At 35.4% G+C, this 20,153-nt stretch overlaps 1 long non-coding RNA gene across 1 annotated transcript; it reads right to left on the bottom strand.

The window, feature by feature from the left end:
* Window positions 1–12,175: 12,175 nt before the first annotated feature.
* On the bottom strand, window positions 12,176–19,751 carry LOC138313331 (uncharacterized). Its single transcript, XR_011207178.1, has 3 exons — window positions 19,351–19,751; window positions 15,932–18,823; window positions 12,176–13,645 (listed from the first exon to the last, which is right to left on the bottom strand). It is a non-coding gene; the product is annotated as an uncharacterized lncRNA (long non-coding RNA).
* Between the last annotated feature and the right edge of the window lie 402 nt (window positions 19,752–20,153).

Raw genomic sequence — 20,153 nt, forward strand, 5'->3', positions numbered from 1 at the left:
TTCCTCCAGAAGTATGAAGAGCTACAATCAAGTGAACAGGAGTTATATTCTGGAAGTAAGAAGAGGGCAAATCGAGTTAGGCTCAGTGGAGAGGTGAGGGTGTCAAGGGGAAACCACTGTACTTACCATACAGGTTTGGTCCTAGGAGCCCCATCCTAAAGATCCCCCGTGAACAGTGGAGAGGTGAGGGTGTCGAGGAATACCACTGTACTTACCATACAGGTTTGGTCCTGGAGCCCCAACCTAAAGACCCCCAGTGAAACAGTGGGAGAGGTGAGGGTGTCGAGGGTACAGAGAGGTGAGGGTGTCAAGGGGATACCACTGTACTTACCATACAGGTTTGGTCCTGAGCCCTGGAGCGCCCCATCCTAAAGATCCCCAGTGAACAGTGGAGAGGTGAGGGTGTCAAGGGGAACCACTGTACTTAACCATACAGGTTTGGTCCTGGAGCCCCATCCTAAAGACCCTAATAAAGATTGGTAGAACTGAGGGTGTCGAGGTAATACTGAGAGGTGAGGGTGTCGAGGGGAACCACTGTACTTTACCATACAAGTTTGGTCCTGTAGACCCATCCTAAAGATCCCCAGTGAAACAGTGGAGAGGTGAGGGTGTCAAGTGGTGAGAGGTACTAGACAGGCAGGCGTGTAGAACCCTCAGTACATGGTATCTACAGTTTGGGTCACTGTAGTTGGTATATATCATGATTCTTCCTCTTTTGGAACATTGCCAGGCATGTGTGTAATAGCAAACTACCTGTATGTTCTACAAAACAGACACAGTGCATTTTATATTGATAACAAGGTAAATATATTATTATAAGACCTCTTCCGTATGTGGATTATGAAGGATAGGGATATTCTACCCGAGGTCACAAAAATGTAGTGAAAACCCGAGGCTTGCCAAGGGTATTTGCAACATTTTGTGATCCCGAGGGTAGAATATCCCTATCCTTCATACCCACTTATGAAAAAGTATTTTTCTTTTCTTTTATACCTCAACGTTTTAATTGCAATTTCACAACTATAATATCCCTCCATTTTGAAAGATATATTCGAAATCCCACGACTGAAACTCAATTTTTCATAGATTTTTCAACACAAATTCCGTTGTTTGCATCTTTTATAGTAAAAACCATCAAGTTTGTGAAAAAAAATATCAAAATTTTACCCAGGAAATAGAAATTTTGTTGACGCCCCTGACATCACAAGGCTTTATTGCATGGGTAGCCATGCAATACAGTCCTCAGCCACATGAGTTGTATTGTCCTAGAACAGCCGTATATACACCCGTAGGTATGAAAAGAATATACAGTTATTTCATTGATACATATTTTTTGAGGTAATCTGATGGAAATAATTTAGACATAGATAAAACTTATTCTCCATCCAGGTACTATGATACTAACTGATAAATACATGGAATCTCAATGCAGTTAACTTGTAAATTTATTATGATACCTGAAATCTACCTGTAAGATTTTTAATGACACACAAGATCTTACCTGTAGTATCTTTTGTGACATCTGAGATCCGAGTGCTGTGAGCCACCAGTATAGTGCAGGAAATAGACATTGATTGTACATGTACATATTACAAAGAGAACTCTGCACAAGTAGGTCTCAGTGGGATCCTACATATGAAATTTGAGAAGCATCTCTTTTGTTCAATCTGAAAAACAGTGGTAACTAAATTTTAACAATCAAAAATCAAAGATGGTGGCGGATCACTCCAAAAATGCAATATGCATAACTAGTGGCCCATTGGGACCCTAACTATATTTGAAATTGGAGTGGAAATCACTTCATAACTCTCTGAAAAACAGTGGTAACAATCTTCAAGTATCAAAATTCAAAATGGCTGCTTGTCAGCCATCTTGTTGACTGTTACTATGCAATAGTGGCCCTAGGGAACCTACTTATGGAAAAAAAAGATCGTCCTTCATTCTTTTGGAGAGATAGCAGTAATAAGAATTAATAACGGACGGACTACGAACCGTAGGACAAATAAGATTTGAATAGCCCACGTAGTCATCATTATTTATTGTTAGTGGTTATTTCATATTTCCGCCAACTTAAAGAGACACCAGATAAAGTCCCTTACTGTCCAGTTGCTGCTGTAACTACGATCTGCCCCTGCCAGCCTTCCACCTTCCTCTGTGAGCTGATCCCCTGGGATATCTCCTGTAGCCTATCTTCTTCTTTTTCCTGGGGGGTGGTTGTCAACCCACGGTCCCCTCTACTGCTACCTTCACCAGTACCACTGGAAAGCTGTTGTTTCAAACAATAGGCTAACACATTTTACCTTGATAAATAATTTTTCATAATAAAACCTTATTAAAATATACATGTAGTAATTGAATTATTACTTCTCTATGAATATTATCAGTAAGGCTTGGTTTTTGATTATCACCTGAAACACTTTCTACACATAAAGCTCACACTTTTATGAGTGAATTTGAAAAGGAATGGCATGATGCATTCCATGTTATCTCCTGGTAAAAGGCAATGAAACACTGTATTTCACGTACTACCTTGACCAAAATCAAGTTTCAAAAACTAAAAATATGTCTTTACCAAACAATACATGATAAGCACCTTAACTAACTAAGAGATTGGATCAATAATTGTCCATGAGGAGTTGTTTTAAACTCATTGAAACGCATTAACCTAAATCAACAGAATACGCATCGCGGATTTTATGTTATGTTACCTTAAGTGTGTCCATTTGCATGGCGCAGCATCAAATGTACGAAATCTCCCTCGGACAAGGCAGAGTCTTCGTTCGTCGTCGTCTCTACAAACGTGGTTTGACACCTGACACCACTGGGCCAGAGACAAGCTGTACACAGTTTTCCTCAACTCACTACAACCATGTAAATAGAGAATAAACACACTTAACAGGGCATTTTTTATACTAATGTGGTAAAAATACATCATCAGTTTCCAGATACCAAAATGATGTGAGAATAAGATGACTGATCTACCGTCAATAAGACCCACTTGAGCTGATGATTGTGATGTCAGATTATGATCTTTTTTTCTCTCTTTAAAAACGTCCATCTTATGTGATAAACTACATTATGTTAGTGTTAATTTCATAAAAACCAAATTCAAAAAGACTTCTAACCTATTTCATAAAATCAGACATAAAATTGTAATATGATATGAGAGAAAGGGCTAGTATATAGTAGTGTGAGTTATACCTGTAAGGGCGCGTCTGTCCATAGTTTGGTGTAAGTGACTCCAATTAGCTCCTGTATACCAGAACAGTCAGTCACCAACTTAGAATGTGGTAGGAGATGGCGTTTACAGCTATAAAGAAATGATTTTCCACTTTTGTATATTTCAGTTATTGTAACGAAATTTTGTTGCGATAAGATCTGCATTATGGAATGTTACCTGAAGTATAAATTCTGTATATCAAATTCCATGTTAAAGATTTTACAGCTTAGGGTTCCAAATGACAAATCTCAACACAATTTGACCTGAACGTAAACACTACATGGACATAAAGACCTTTTTTTTGGCATGCCTGTGGTTATGATGTCTTGACAGAACTAACACTATTCCTCCACCTCTGGTCGCGAGTTTTGAATCCCATGTGGGGCAGTTGCGGTTTTTCTTCAGGTACTTTGCACCTTCCAAACCTTGACACATTTTAATTAACCCTTGTTATTAATAGGATGTTTAATAACTAATCAAACTAAACAATTAGTTTTTTTTGTTTCCTGAGTAGTCCTTTATAGACAAGTTTGTCTGTATATTGAATTTTGAACAGTTACCATTTGATGAGGCTCTGGAGGAGGGAGATGGCCAACTTGTGTATAGAAAGTATAAATCCAGCCAGCAGAAGTCGCTGTGTAGAAGGTCCTTGCTGTCTGAAACATTCACATAATACACATTCCGATAACAATGGAAGGGTCGGGAAAAAAATTGAGCATGGGGGTATAAGGATAGATTAGAGATACCCGATACAATTTTTACAAAACATTTGAACGTCTGTATGGTTCAGGATCCTTTTTACCTCCAAGTAATTCAGAATCCATTACAATACTTTTATTTGACATACCAAAACGATTTGATTTGAAGTATGATTTTACTGTTGATAAGGTCCCATCCTCTGGAAGTGAGGTCTAATTTTTTGTGACATCACAAGCACCAAAAAATGGGAACTAATAAACTGCAAATCGTACTTAATTAACCCACATCATTTAGTATGTTCTTTATATTAGTCCTCATGTCACACTTAACACTCAACTCAAAACCTCAGATCACCAGCAACAATGTACCAGTCACAGCTCGAATTCCTCACAAAAAGGTACATGGTATATGTATGTGTACAGATGCAAATATAATTTTTCTTTTTCACGAAAACTATTAAGGTGAAGAAAAAAATTGATTTGTCTAATAAATAATAATTTCCCTTTTAAAAATATTTTTCACTTCCGTGAACTTCAGAATTATTCATTATTCACACTGCAGCTTATTAAATATATCAATCGATACAGATAACCTGTTTGTGTCAGTAACGGATGACAGTAAAGAAATAGACATACTTACCAATGTTTTACAGTTTAACAGATAGTATCCTACAGACCGGGTTGGTCAGAATAGACTGATGAGCACCAGGCACCTTTCACCAGAGCCGGGAAAACTCTCACTGTAATCACAAAAGTATCAGTAACAGTCAGGATTTGTTTTGTTTTTATCAATTATTATTTATCATCATATCAACAGCTAAGGTTGTTTGAAGCTGAACTTCCTAATCTGCGTAAGTGAGACATGCATGTGTATTTCAGGAGATGGTATGAACAGTCAAACCTCGATGATTCGAACTCCGATGAATCAAATTTCTCGCTATATCGAACTTTTTGTCTGGTCCCGAATTTCTTCACTATATAACATTACTAACTAACCCATGTATGAATCGAAAGTTTTATGAATCGAAGTTCTCGATGTATCAAACTTTTTCATGGACCATTTGTTAAAGAGGTGGGATCATAGTGAAACGAGGAAACTGACACTCGATGATATGAATGCAAAAATTACCTGTACAGGTGTTCGCCAATACCCCTAGGGGGCGGAGTGTCTCGGCGACAGCCCTCTCCCCGAGGATAATAGGGATTATGACGGCTTGTGATTGCTAGGTATATATCATCAAGATTAATATTAAGTAATATCACTGATCTGGCCGATTCCTCGGTGCTTTGTTTTTACAAGCTGCACTATTAAAACATTAGTTACGGCAAAGATACAGTTAGGGTATCGTTTTTGATGTTAGCCACCGCCATTGTAGAATTTACGCTGAACGGTTAAATAGCAAGCCACATTAATTAGTAACTCAAACTCAAAACTGTTACATTGTCAAAAACATTGGCATAAATAGCTGGAGCAAATCGATCAATCTCATTCTATTTAAAATATAAGTATTTTGTAGGTGTTTGTAGCGCTTTTTGGTTCCTCCTTTTTAGTTTCGGATTTTACGACAACGTGTTTTTTCGTTGTTATATTCATTCCGTAATATTAACCATCGCTATAATAGTCACCAAACGTACACAATGTACATAGTACACGTAAGTCTTGTTTATAATATACGATTGTATTGTTAACTAGATGGATAGCAATACATGTGATTAATTGTCATACTTCGTTATTTATTTTTTATTGTTTGTGGTAAAATACAATAAATTATAAAGTTTACGGAACGGAGACAACATGGTACACAACTCTACCACAGTTTTGTCATGGTGAAAACAACATCGGTCTAATTTCAACCATGAATAATTCGAAGTCTCCGATGTTTTCAAAGTTTTTCTGGCGGTCCCTTATGAACTTCGATACATCAAGGTTTGACTGTATGTGTTTTCGCGTCATATAATGTCATATTTTTCAGAGAAAATGATGCCAATTTCACTCACAAAAATAATGACGTTAAAAAATAATTGAAATCTTTCACAAAAAGGATTTGACTCTAATATGCAAGGATATTGAAAGTGAAATGGTTACCATGCGCCGAATTGCTTTGAAACAGTTACCTAAGATAAGGCCTGCAGGCAGCTACAGTAGGCCTGGTACCAAGGTGGGAAACAAGGGTGTGGTACCTCTGAGCAGGGTAAGATTCGTGGCACTTCCCCAGGGTGCAGGTGCTCGGTAGAACCATCCTCCTATCCTACTTTGATGGTGTGACTGTAGGGTAAGATTGAGAACAGCGATGAACAGACAAGGTCCCCAAAGTATTCAAACTTGGCTTCATTAGTAATCATGATAATACAAGAAAACATATCCAACAGGTTCAAGACTATTTTACGGCTTGTAAATTGCGATACCCATTTCAAGTATCGGGGATGGATTTTTTTTTTTAAAATTCATTCTGTTTTGGCTCCTGTAAATGAAGCGGTGAAAAATTCAAATGTAGACTAAAAAGAAATATTTCCTTTTTCTTATGAATACCAGGTTAATAATTTCATCTTCTCATGAAGGATACTTTTGGACACTTGTGTAAAATATCGAAATTCGTTTGTAAAACCACCTCACTCGATGAAATATAACTGGTATTCATCAAGAAAGCACTAAATATCATCTATTCATTACTGTATGCAGGGTGTTTTTCTGATTAAGATAAAGGTAAGTTCAAGTAGTGGTTTTGATTCCATTAGTTGCTTACCCTCCGAGTTATTTAACCGTGTCCAACTGTTCATACAGAAGATTCCAGCACCATTGTGTAGAACCATGGACCACGCGATTCAGCTGGATACTCCAACCCTCTGTATGCTTCACCCCCATAATTTCCTCCGCCCTCCCACACCGTAATTAGCAAGGCGTAGCATCTGCACCACTTCCTAGGATGAAACGTTCAACCAAATAAGCAGAAATACAATAATGTGGAACTTTCAAAACATAGACATAGTTATTCCGCTATTTTGTATATGAAATATTAGGAGGCCTAAGTAAAAATAAACTTTCACGAAATGGATCTTAAATTTGAAACATTAAGGAAGGAAATTCCTTTTCTGGAGCAATAGCTTTTCTGGAGGGTTTTTTAACTCCACAAATACGCATCTATCTAATACGAAAACATCATGTTTCCTTTACATAAACTACCTACAGAATTTACACAATACATTAGGTAGACGTAAGAATTATTTCTTGACTACTGATAGACAGGATTTAAAATTTCAAAATGTTTTGGTAATCAGATAAATATTTTATGAAATAGAATTGATTTTACAGTGAAAATTTTATACAAGTGCATAGTTAATTATATTTGATGCAAATGGACAATATAACTGTTCGTACCTTGGGATACCAAGTAGTTGTGACAACTCCTTGACTACGAAATGGGGTCATCAATGCTTACCCTTAAAAACAGATACATATAGGTATTAAAATCCATCTAAAAATATGTAATCTAAAGGAATCATACCGGTAAATACAATTATGTTTCATGTTTAAAATAGGAAAGACTTTTTCATACTATGCTTCACGACATGAATATCACAGGGTGTATATTAGGCAGTGCCAGAAATTGCTTGTATGAGGAAGGAGGAAAATTGCTAAGATGTGGGTAAAAATTTATAAATGTTGTGGATAAATATTGAGATATTGACCAATAATGTAAAACGAGGGCATGAGGTACTGACCGTTGAATGTTAGCACACGGACCTGGGTAGTTGAGTCATACAACTAATTGATACAGAGACATGCATCATTTCATTGTTTCTGCACTCGAAAACGTCTGAAACACCTGGAATACATTAGTCAACACAGTTTGCAAACAAAACATAAACATTGCTCAATTACAAAATTTAACCAGAGGTTTTTATTCAAAATTGATAATAATAGTGACAATGTATGTCCTTATTTTCTGGCGGGAGAATTCGTGCTTAGCTTTTTGGTACCCAGTTATCTGAAATAAAACTGTAACCAGAAAGAGGTTTTCTTTTAATGTAATTTTTTACCTTTGAAATTAATGCAATCAGAATCAATTTCTATTTTTTTTTTCAATTGTGTTTTTCTTGCTGATTTGTTTACCTCGCATGGAGCCAGGTTGCATGGGCCAGAAATGATTTCTGTGGGAACAGGAGTGAGGTAAGATCTCACGACTGGCAGCGTGCGTGTGAGAGTCACTGACAATGTCAATGATCGTTCCTCACATTCCACACCCTCCAAAACACGCCAGAAACGTTGTACACTTGGAGGAACATGTTACTACAACATTTAAATAATCACAGTTTTAGATATAAACTGACAATCACGAGTCATTTAAGTTCATATGTGTCACAATATAATGTATTCATTTGTGAAGATCTGTCTCAAAATTGTGCCTTTTGACGTTGTATCCAACTGAGCTGTAATATTGTGTTGAAGTTAACGGCGATAAGAGGTGTTTGGATCATATTCGCGTATTAGGTTTGCTTTCGTGACTTTACCATTTGTAGAATTTTGAAATCCTCATTCATATGAGCAGGCTATATTATGTGGAAAGTGGATTTGTAAGATGTAGTTTAAGATGAAGATATGTCTGTGTCTAAGCAAATCAGGGGGCGAAATGCATTCATTGCCTCCGGGGACAAAGATTCATACATTATCACAAATGGACAGTCCATTGACTGCTTGACGGTTGTGCAGAATTGTGTACCGGAATGGCATATAAATTTAGGCACATTTCTAGAATGGATAACACTGTTTTAACAAAGTGAGCTGCTGTATGAGGAGGGAATTTACAACGAACGGACAATAGCCAGCCGGAGAGGACATGTTTAGTGATACCTAAAAAATACTAAATTCCCCTCAACGGAATGCAGAGCGATTTTGACAAGAAAGTTTCTTTTGTCTGGTACAACAGAGAAAGAAAAAATAATTAATACTGAGAATATTATACAGTGCTATGGTACATGTTACCCTCAGTAAAGTAATAACACAAAGAGTTAAGTACCCGATGGAAATTAGTATGTCCCTTATATTGTACATTTATCCACCATATTATAACACAGATTATGTAAAAAGTTTATCTTACATAGAGATCAGAAACTTATGAGCGAGCGCAAATGATCATGCATATTTTATGTAGGACAACACACTTACCTGGAAGATCTTATCAGTAAAACGGATCCAAGTGAGGTGTATTCATCAGTGTGGAAAACCGCCGGTGACGACATTGTTCCAATACCTTATCCAAGTAACACCAAACCATCGCACTCTACAATAAACGGACACAATAATATAGTCATATTCCTTATTTGCATATTACAGAGTTATTTGCCCTTGCGGGTACGGGTATCGATTGTGATGAGTTATGTGTTTGCGAGCTTAGAACGTCATACAGATACGAGAGAAAAGGTTGGCGATGTGAATGGCTTGCTCACAAAATAAGTGACGTAACAATCAATACCTACCCGCCAGGGAGCTAACTATGTAATACGCAATCGACGGAATAAACAGAATGTTTACTTTAGCTCAGGTAAAGACATGCAATCTAAAAACATAAAATAATGATGAAAATAGAGACATTTACTGGATTAATTGCATGAATTTTAAACATTATGGCATTCAATTTATTAAACAGGAAATGAAAATAAATAAACCTGTTTTATACATAATGTCATTGATGTTTTCAAGATAAGCCAAAGTTATTTGAGATATTTTATGTTTTAAGCTAAGGGGAAACTAATAATAGGTACCATGTTGATGATATTTAGGCATAATGGGTTATTCGGAAATATAAAAAATTACACAAGACCTCACCTCTGTTTTGCTGAGTTCAGACAAGTGTTGATATGACCAATAACTTCTTGCAGTTTTCCTGGTTTCTGTCAAAAATCATAAAATGGTATCTTAAATGAACAACTTGAATTATATTTTGAGTAACTGGGGCTAATAAGTTGTATATAGATGCGATGGTTAATCTTACAATATCAGATTATAAAGGAAAAAAATTCTAGTGGGGGAGGGGGAGGTGGGGGGGGAAGGAGAAGGAGGGTAAAGTGCAAACAAAGTGTGTTACATGAGATCCAGAGTTCAAATGCTTTAAATATTGTCCTTTTACATGCATGCGCACATGCACCATTGATCAGAAGAGTGAAAAATTATTTTGTATTCATTAAACCACTTAAAAATACTGACCTTTATTTGCATTGGAAGCCCTAGGTCCTCACTGACTAAAATGGCATAGGTTTTGCATTTGTGAGCATATTGTTATGGAATCCAGGACGAAGTATGGACAAAATTTAGTAACATCTATGTACGAATTTATAAGGCTTTGAATTAATAGAACAGCAAAACAGTTTTAGCGCGGGGGATTCCGTAGCGTGTGTATAAGATCCGATCCTGTGTTTAATTATATAGACCAGTGTGTGCAGATTTAAACTAAAGCTCGTTCCAGCAACTAGTATAAAGCTCCCTAGTTGATACTTGTTAATGGACATAGTTTAATATCTTTAGCGATAAAATACTGAAAAGTCAGGTCTGGTGAAGAATGTATCTATTCGTCGTAGCGACAGAATATTATAATTATATATAGTAGTGTTTCCCAGTATAGTTGCCTCTACATGGACTCAAATTAATTGATAATGTTGCCCTATAGTTTATAAATAAGAATACATTAATCAAGTCTATTTAAAAAAGTGTTTATGATTGGGAGCAATACAGTTTGCCTCATTAAGCTATTCCAGCCGTTTAACGGAGTTTGATTGTAAAAGCGTGATCCTTCTTTTGTTGTCTTAAATGTTTGGGAGAGTTCGAGTTGTGGTGGGGACCTCGGAATACCCTGTCTGTATCCTGACGTATTTGCCAAAGTTTTGTAAAAATTTACAATACTCCTTGTCTTTAAATATTGTCCGAGTGTTATTATTAGAAGGTTCAATCATGGTCGATCCGCTGATCCTTCTATATGTGTTAGTGTAGGTAGGTTTCAGATTCTGTAGGTCTTTCTTGAATATGTGAGTTCTTTCGCGATGTATGTGTGCGAGGTAGAGCTTTTCGTGACTCTTCTCTAGATCTGTACAGATTCAATTTTTATCGATATCTTATATTCTAGTTGGTGATCACACAGAGCTTGCATAATCAAGATGTGTTCTTACTTAGCTTTTATATAAATGAAAGAAAAGTTTTGTTTGGTTCATGAAGTGAAATGTTTTCCTTAAAAGTCCAAAAATCTGGTTTGCTTTGTTTGCTTTTTCGCTTATATGATTTTCAAAAGTGAATTCCGGGTCAATGAAGGATTACTCCAATATCTTTTTCTTTTTCTGTGAGTTGTAAATCCTTTCCAAGTGAAAATGATAGGTTGCTTCTGTTCCATTTCTTTGCTTTGTGTTTCGACAGACTGACATATATTTACATTCTCTGGGTGCATTATCATGTAATATTGATTTTTCTTCAATATTCATAAATCAAAGTACTGTAAGTACTGAACTGAAAAAGCATTGATGTAACAAAATTTTAGTTCAAAGAAGGCAAATATGTCATTAGTAACATTTTAGGGTGTGTATTTTCTTGCAAGTCCCATGTCATTATCAAGTTGGGTTATTTATCTTCCAAATATTCATTTAATTAATTTTGGATAAATTGTTGAGATTGCAGACAACCATTCCTCCTCATATCAAAAGATGAATCTAAAAATTATGAGAAGATTTTAAGAAAATGCTAGAAAATTTCTTTTAGATTTAAACTTTGAACCTATCTTGAATTCAACAGTTTCAACAAATATTTACAGTCAGTGTCATGTAAACTTTTCTCTAATGTTTGAATATAATTGTCTGAATAACAAAATAAAGAAAAAAATTTGTAGTTATGATTATTTGATAATTGATCTTGAGGACAAGGCCATGGAGACCTACAGCTAATAACAATCTGCAGTAAAATGACAACAAGGGAAACATTAAGACTCCATTAAGAAGAAAGTATAATCTGACACATGGATATCCCTTGATGGTATTTTTACAAAGTTCATGGCTTATGCTGCAAATGTTGTTTACAGGCCTCATTTATAAGGAACTATGTGCAATGCATATAATATTCAAGTATTTTTTTCCGATGAACTATGTGGTACAGATCTATTACAGGAGGAAAGGGCAAAAGGCAATTAATTAGATAATTTTCAAGAGAAGAAATGAAATGACAAAAACTAAGGGTCAAATGTTCATTTAAAGAATTGGTTACTGCATCAAAATCAAAACTGAATTGTTTTGAATTATGTTTATTCAAAAATACTTTAATACAAACATGAAATAACATCACAATACATTATTTTTTTCTAGTTCTCTTCTTTGATACACACAATGTATTCAGGCATATTAGTAAGTAAAGAGCAGTTCTTGATACTTTGCTGCAATATTGAAGAAAAGTCATATTCTTAAAGTTAGATTCAGTATGATACTGTCTCTATATAATGCATAAAATGGACACTGAGAATTCTTAACAGCATATTAAAACAACCATTCTCAAAATCAGTGTGTTACTTGTATACATTGACATGTACATTGGACCCTCGATAATCTGGACACCTTCGTTCCCAGCCTAAACCGCCCAGATTACAAATTTTCCGGACTGCCGAATTTCGTGTACCCTAGTCAATTTTGAAATTGTCATGTACAAGTTACTCCCCTTGACCTTGTAAATCAATGATCGGTTTTTTATGTTTATGTACTAAAATAAAGACTTTTTTTGTTATGTTTTAAAGGTTTTTTTTTTCATTTAATTATGTTAAGAATATGAAATTAACGTACATGTAATCACACATTATTGGCAACTTGTTGTTAATGTCACATTACTTACAACTTTTTATACATGTATTGGTAACAAGATCAGAAACAGTTGTAAAAACATTTGATAGAGGCATCAACTAATGGGAACAACCAATGGGCTATGTCACAAGAAGCGTTAAAATTTGTGTCATTTTGGTGAACACACTGCACATAGTCAACAAGTAAAACTGTTTAATATGTTTCTGTTGTAGCAAATAAATGAATGTCATTCCATATACAATGTACTTATATGGCCGTGTCACAGATGTGAATCATTGAAAATATACATTGTAGTAATGATAATTCAGGCGTGATGATGGGTAAATAAATTATCAGTTTATATTATATAAATGTAGGATATTTCTATATATATCTAAATGCAAAGTTACTCGACACTCGCTAATTGTCATCACTTGATGTTTTGCAACATTACAGTCAATGGGACAGAATTGTAGTTCTGATAATGACCGTCTGTCAGAACATATATAGTGTGTTTCATTCAAGCCAAGAAAACTCTTTTTGTTTGTATGAATTTTACAACAAAACAGAAAGACTAACATGTGAGTCAGTCTGTGAAGTTAAAAGTTTAAACACCTTCTATCTCTCCACATATTGATAATAATCGGCAGTATGTCAAATGGTGACAACTCTTTGCAAAAGTTGCAAATATACTGGATTTACTTTTTTGTATTTTTGTGTTTTAATTGGCATTACGAAACAATGCGAATGAGAAGCGCCAATCCATATGCTTGTTGTCCAGAGCTACATGTATGTTGTCGCAGCTAGTTTAATATATGCCTGGTACATGTAGTCATCCTTAGAATCATTTCACTGCTTCCAAAGTTATCCTGATAATATCCAGTCTTCAACAATTATGAATCTGCTTCAGATGACTAGCCAATGAGTCCTGTAATTATAAAATTTAACATATATATCAATATTCTTAATTTGTTATAAAAAAGTTACAGAAATCATCTAACAATGACAAAAGGAAGAAATTGGACTCATGTACACAAGGACTTTGAGTTAAAGATGCTCCACCGCCGACAGAGTATAAATGATATTCATCATTTGAACAATAATTAGTGTTTAATCGTGTATCATTAAGCCTAATTAACACAAAAAATAATATAAAATAATTAATTTTGCCTTTGGGTCAAGCGCAATCAGTACTTCATTCCATATAGGATATAGTGCTACAGATTTTTTTCGGGATGCAATTAATTATTTTATTTATATTTTTAACTTGAAGTGAAATTGGAGCTCAAACTTTTCAACGGCGGTAATGGTGTAAAGTAAGTAACTTTTGTAACTGAAGAAAAATACTAAATTGTCTGCTGCCGTTTTTGATAGTGAAAAATACAATTTGTCAGCTGTGAAGCATCTTTAATATATTAGCATCATAATTAATTTGTCTCCTATACCTGATACACATTGATAAAATACAATGTTTTTTACTGTTAGCAAAACTTACTTTAAACCAAATACTGTAATATTGAGCAAGTGTAAATTTACCATGTATGATATTTTACAGTGCACAGGTTATTGTTTATTTTGGTAAGTGTTATTATAAATTCTCTGAATCCATGAAGTTATATATGTAGTGACTGTTTAATCGATGTTTTAAGTTCATACCGCCAATTTCGAAATCCCAGATATTAATTGTCTTAAATAAATCTAGCATTACAATTCTTCTATTTATCTAAAGAAATTCTGTATCCACATGTGTATTGCACACACATATACATGTACGTATTGTGTATGGATCTATATCATGCATTGTTTTGCCTACAAATAAACACATGCATTGTGATGTTTATAGACATATTGACAATCTGGTAAATTGACTCTATGCATCAATATTAAATTTGATGTCATCGCATTAGAAAATAATACCAAAAATGAATCTTGTCAACTGCTAATATAACAACAAACTACTTCAAATTTAAAGTGATATTCAATTTTGTTGCGATGTAATAAAATAAAACGTCGATAATATGGATGTTAGCAGGAATTCACACATACTCATGATGTTGTAAGTTCACTTCATGTGCCGATGTCTGCCAAATAGTTCATATAATAATATACCGACCCATAACGTCATTGTACCCAAATTGATACTGTACCCAAATTGATACCCTAATTGAAAAAATACCTAAAACAATTGTGTTGTTAAATTTTACCTCATTTCTCAGTGGTGATACCAAAGATGCATCATTTATTGATAATTATGCTTCGTTTTATGTTACTATTTCTGTTATTTTCTCTGAATGATAACTTTGAAATTGATAACTCTGTCTGAAACGTGTTAATCCCTAGAAATGTGGCCGTGCGACAATTACTATTTGTACTATAATAGTGGTTTTTTCAAAGCGTAAGGCCTCCTCAAAGAAAATTTTATTAAAAAATGAAATTCAAGATACAAACACTTAACAGAAATAGATAAAATATAGTTGCCACACATTATTTTTTTTATTTAGTCACATGCAAATTGCTCTTTGTATAGCGTTATTTTGCCATCTTAATTTTTACTAAAACTGTTACTAGATTCAAGAATTTTGTAACTTGATTGATTCATAATTATATGTTGTGTTTTTTTACATTGAAATTTTTTACAATCATTAAAAATAATTGATAGTGATCTTTTGACATATACACCACATAAGAACTATATAAGCTTAGGTGAATGCCACAGAAAACTGAATTTAAATCATTAAAATATCACACAAGTCATTACGTATTGTGACGGGGTACCAAATTAGCACAGGTACTGTTGTGAAAACACTTGTACAATTTTTACAGTAAAATGTATAACTGTATTCAGTATAACTTGTTATAATAAACACAACTAAGTCCCCTTTATAAAGTAAAATCACAAAAATCTATATTAATTGAGTTTTCTTAATTTTATACATTTTTCTTGTTGGGTACCAATTTGGGTACACATCATGTGACAAAACTAGAAATTTCGAGACATGATATTAATCGTTCTAACAATAAAAATAAGCACTGTAATAAGAAAAACAAAGCATCAAAATAAAGTTTGTATGCTCTTTTTGAAAACAAAACAGAAAAAAGTGAGGCACACCAAGCAACAAATGTCATATAAGAGAAATCTACGTGTATTGGTATCAATTTGGGTACAATGACGTTATGCATGATAGGCAAAGAAGCAAAACGAAATGAAACTTACGATTTTCACTGCTTCTGTCTCTAAATACGAAAAGAATTCCGTAGTTGACTAGCAAGGTGGCTTGCAACATGCAGTGTTCAAATATTCTTCGGTGTTTTTCAGATATGAGAATGCATTTATTACGCTCGATAATTAAATGGAAAATATCTCTTGACTTGCAAGTTTACATCACAGGTCCCGCTTTGCGTGATGACGTCTTTGTTTACATTCGGCCGTTTACACTATTGCTGAGTGTCACGATATTCCATTGTATCTGTATCCGTGTATTAAATATCCCCTCGTTAATGAAAGGATGCGTTAGTTGACAATTTGTGCGAAATGATAAGGAACCAGCGTAACTCAGAATTCATCGTGTTTGTTAGCTTCTGCATAGATCACCCAGACGCTTGATGCGTACGTAGTTAACAAGCGTCTGTTTGAGTGAGACTTGGTTAAATTCAGTGGGCCATCGTAATGACATGATCACAATACGAACGTACCTGTTCTCCAAAATGACTATCAATATAATACATATAAAAACAAACAACTTTTGTATCTTTCTTACGTCGGGATAATTTAAAAAATTGTCATTATATAATAGATTATGAATGTATACATCAAACTACAATTAGATACTTACATACCAAAATCCTGACAATTCCTTTATTTAGTGTTACCCAAACCGGATGTTTACATAAATATATGCAAATGCTGGCGAGAATTAGGCCACCGATCGCTACCACTGATGCAAATTATCCTCAATATTTTTCAATTATAGACGTTCATGCTATAGTTTTTGTAGACATGTTTGAAACTATTCTATTTAATGAAATACCATAGAAGTTGTTTAACTGCACTATGGCAGCATATTTGTTCTAGAAAGAGGAAAAGAGAAAAAAATCGCATGCAAATGAGAGGTCAATCGCATTTAAATTTGTGGGTCATCCGGGCCGTAGCAATACTGGAAAAGCAAGCTTTTTCAGTAAAAAGTGTTTTACATGTCTATTGGTCGATGCTGTATAAACATTTCACACTGATAAAAGTTTTGATTTATTCCCTTCAACATGACGTAGTAAGATAAAATTCCAGTCACACCTGGTCGCCAACTTTTTATCGCTGCACCGACACCTACAGAATGTCAGGTAAAATTAAATCAACTCTATCTAGCATAACTATACAGGTGTTATAATGCATTTCTTATTCCAGTATGTAGGTGTGATAGGAAGGTAAATAGTCGTTAATCAAGGAGTTGTGTAGATTTAATGTATATTGTTGTAATAATAATCTTACATCATCATATTAATTTCATTTTTAATATATTTTACATAACAGGTAGCCATCACATTATTAATGTTCTCTGATTCAAGTTTCCTCCTCCATTATATAATTATATAGCAGATGAAACAATGATGGTGTAACATCAATCCTGATTTATTGTGTGTCAGTCATATCATGGTCAAAACAAAGCCACACAGGTAAACAAAGTCTCTATGTCTAAACTGTTACCATCCACATATACTATTGATGCCAAATCATTAATCTGCAGAGTCAGTAATCTCTTGGACAATTCAACCATTAAAGTAATCTCTATCTGCATATTCTAATATTCCACAGTTAACTTAATCTAGCCAAGTAAATATGTATGTCCTTAATCTGGCTGCCCAAAAGATCTGCATGATCCTAATCTGGCCCCATAGATCTCTGCATGTCCCTAATATGGCCCCATAGTTCTGCATGTCCCTAATCTGGCCCCATAGATTAGCATGATTCTAATCTGGCTCCATAGATCTCTGCATGTCCCTAATCTGGCCCCATAGATTAGCATGATCCTAATCTGACCCCATAGATCTCTGCATGTCCCTAATCTGGCCCCATAGATCTCTGCATGTCTCTAATCTGGCCCCATAGATCTCTGCATGTCCCTAATCTGTCCCCATAGATCTCTGCATGTCCCTAATCTGGCCCCATAGATCTGCATGTCCCTAATCTGGCCCCATAGACTAGCATGATTCTAATCTGGCCCCATAGATCTCTGCATGTCCCTAATCTGGCCCCATAGATTAGCATGATCCTAATCTGACCCCATAGATCTCTGCATGTCCCTAATCTGGCCCCATAAATTAGCATGATTCTAATCTGGCCCCATAGATCTCTGCATGTCCCTAATCTGTCCCCATAGATCTCTGCATGTCCCTAATCTGTCCCAATAGATCTCTGCATGTCCCTAATCTGGCCCCATAGATCTCTGCATGCTCCTAATCTGGCACCATAGATCTGTATGCCCTTTATCTTGCCCCATAGATCAGCATGCCCCTTATCTTGCCCCATAGATCAGCATGCCCCCAATCTGACCCCATAGATCAGCATGATCATAATCTGGTCCCAAAGATCAGCATGTCCCTACTCTGGCCCCATAGATCAGCATGTCCCTAATTAGGTGCCGTAGATCTATATGCCCCTTATCTTGCCCAATTGATCTGCATGCCCCTATTCTGGCCCCATAGATCAGCATGATCCCATTCTGGCCCCATAGATCTCTGCATGCTCCTAATCTGGCATCATAGAGATCAGCATGCCCCTAATTTTGTCCCCATATATCTGTATGCCACTCACTAAATCTGCCTACATTCTGAAGCCAAATCTTGTGTCCTTTTTATCTTAATGGTTATATATACACTTCTGACTATGATGTACCACACAAACACTCTCCATTGTCTGTCTATAGAACACTTACCCCTCCTGCACACGTGATTTGTGTGCGTCCCCTCAGATCAGGATCCGTGCTGTTCATGTCCAGATCTATGAACCTGCCCAGAGGAGTATTGTCTTTGACTGTTCCATCTGTGTTAATGTACACAGCCTGCACCATGAACCGGGTGAAGGCTGTCAACGGCTGCACGGCTGTCAAGTTCACTACAAACAAATAAATACTTCAAAATATCATTGTTGAAGGTAATAAATTTCCGGATAATATGTCACACCTGTGTATTTGCAAAGGCTATTTTTTTTACCAATTTTTCAGTTTTCATACACATATAAGTCAAACTAGTAAATAAGTCGTATCTTAAAGCCCACATAACCCTTCGAAAAATGAAATCTACATCCGCGATTTAGGGAATCATTTTGTTTGAGTAATTGCCAACTACAAAATGTACATGTCATCAACATAGAACATGAGTTAATGCTTCATAATTGTGAAATTAATACACCCGTGATTTAGGGAATCATTTTGTTTTGAGTAATTGCCAACGACAAATTGTACATGTTATCATAATAGAAGTATTACGATAAGTTAAAGCTTCATGAATGTGAAATTTATCATTTAATATAACTAAAATTTTCAGAAATACAGCTGAAACTTTATAACTCGGATGACTCTCTTTAATGTTTAAGCTTGAAAAAGCTAAATCTGGTATCAGAATAAAATTTGAGAATATTACCGTTGATTTCTTCTGCCTGGCTGTTCTTTGGATTGTAGACAGTCTTGCTTAGTTTAATATGGAATGGAGAAGGCATGTGTTGGGGCTCGATGTTAGGGCGGGGATCAGGCATCAAAGTTACACAATCACAACATCCTATGGTGGGTATCCGTGATATAGAACTTGTGTCCGCCCGGGCATGGCTGATCAGCACGCCCAGCACTACGAGGGCCAATCTCCCTATACACATTATGTCACTGCAAAAGATAACATATAAATAGGAAATTAACCAAGGTACTAGCTGGTGAGCCTTTTTTCTTCTGCCAAAGAGAAACATTGAAGATGCAATGAGATATACGGCCTATTTTTGTTTCCTTGTTGTCTCTTAAAGTATGAAGATACTGAAAAAAACTTTAGTATACCGATAGGGAGCTCAATTTATGTTGTCTTCTATAATCTTGAACACAGGATTTTCAAACATGAAATATCCATATGCCATATACAAGGTAAAATATTCCAAAATGACTGACTACATCAAAGGAGGCATCACATACCCTGGTACATTATATTGTGATTGGCTATACAGTATATTCATCAATGAATGGCATCTATGGTCTATATAGATGCCAGAGCTTTGCAGTCAATCTCCATAATGCACGCTAGCATTAACATAACATTGGTTAAGATAGACCTGGAAAACCCTCTATCAAAGACAATTTTATCCACCAGATGGAACAGCCATTTTGACGGTGATCAGTTTGCGTCATCACTTCAACATTAGTGACGTCATAATGGTCACGTTTTGGGTGTCAGTTATACCGTCA

The sequence above is a fragment of the Argopecten irradians genome, unplaced genomic scaffold (genome assembly GCF_041381155.1).
Source record: "Argopecten irradians isolate NY unplaced genomic scaffold, Ai_NY scaffold_0655, whole genome shotgun sequence".
Lineage (NCBI taxonomy): Eukaryota > Metazoa > Mollusca > Bivalvia > Pectinida > Pectinidae > Argopecten > Argopecten irradians.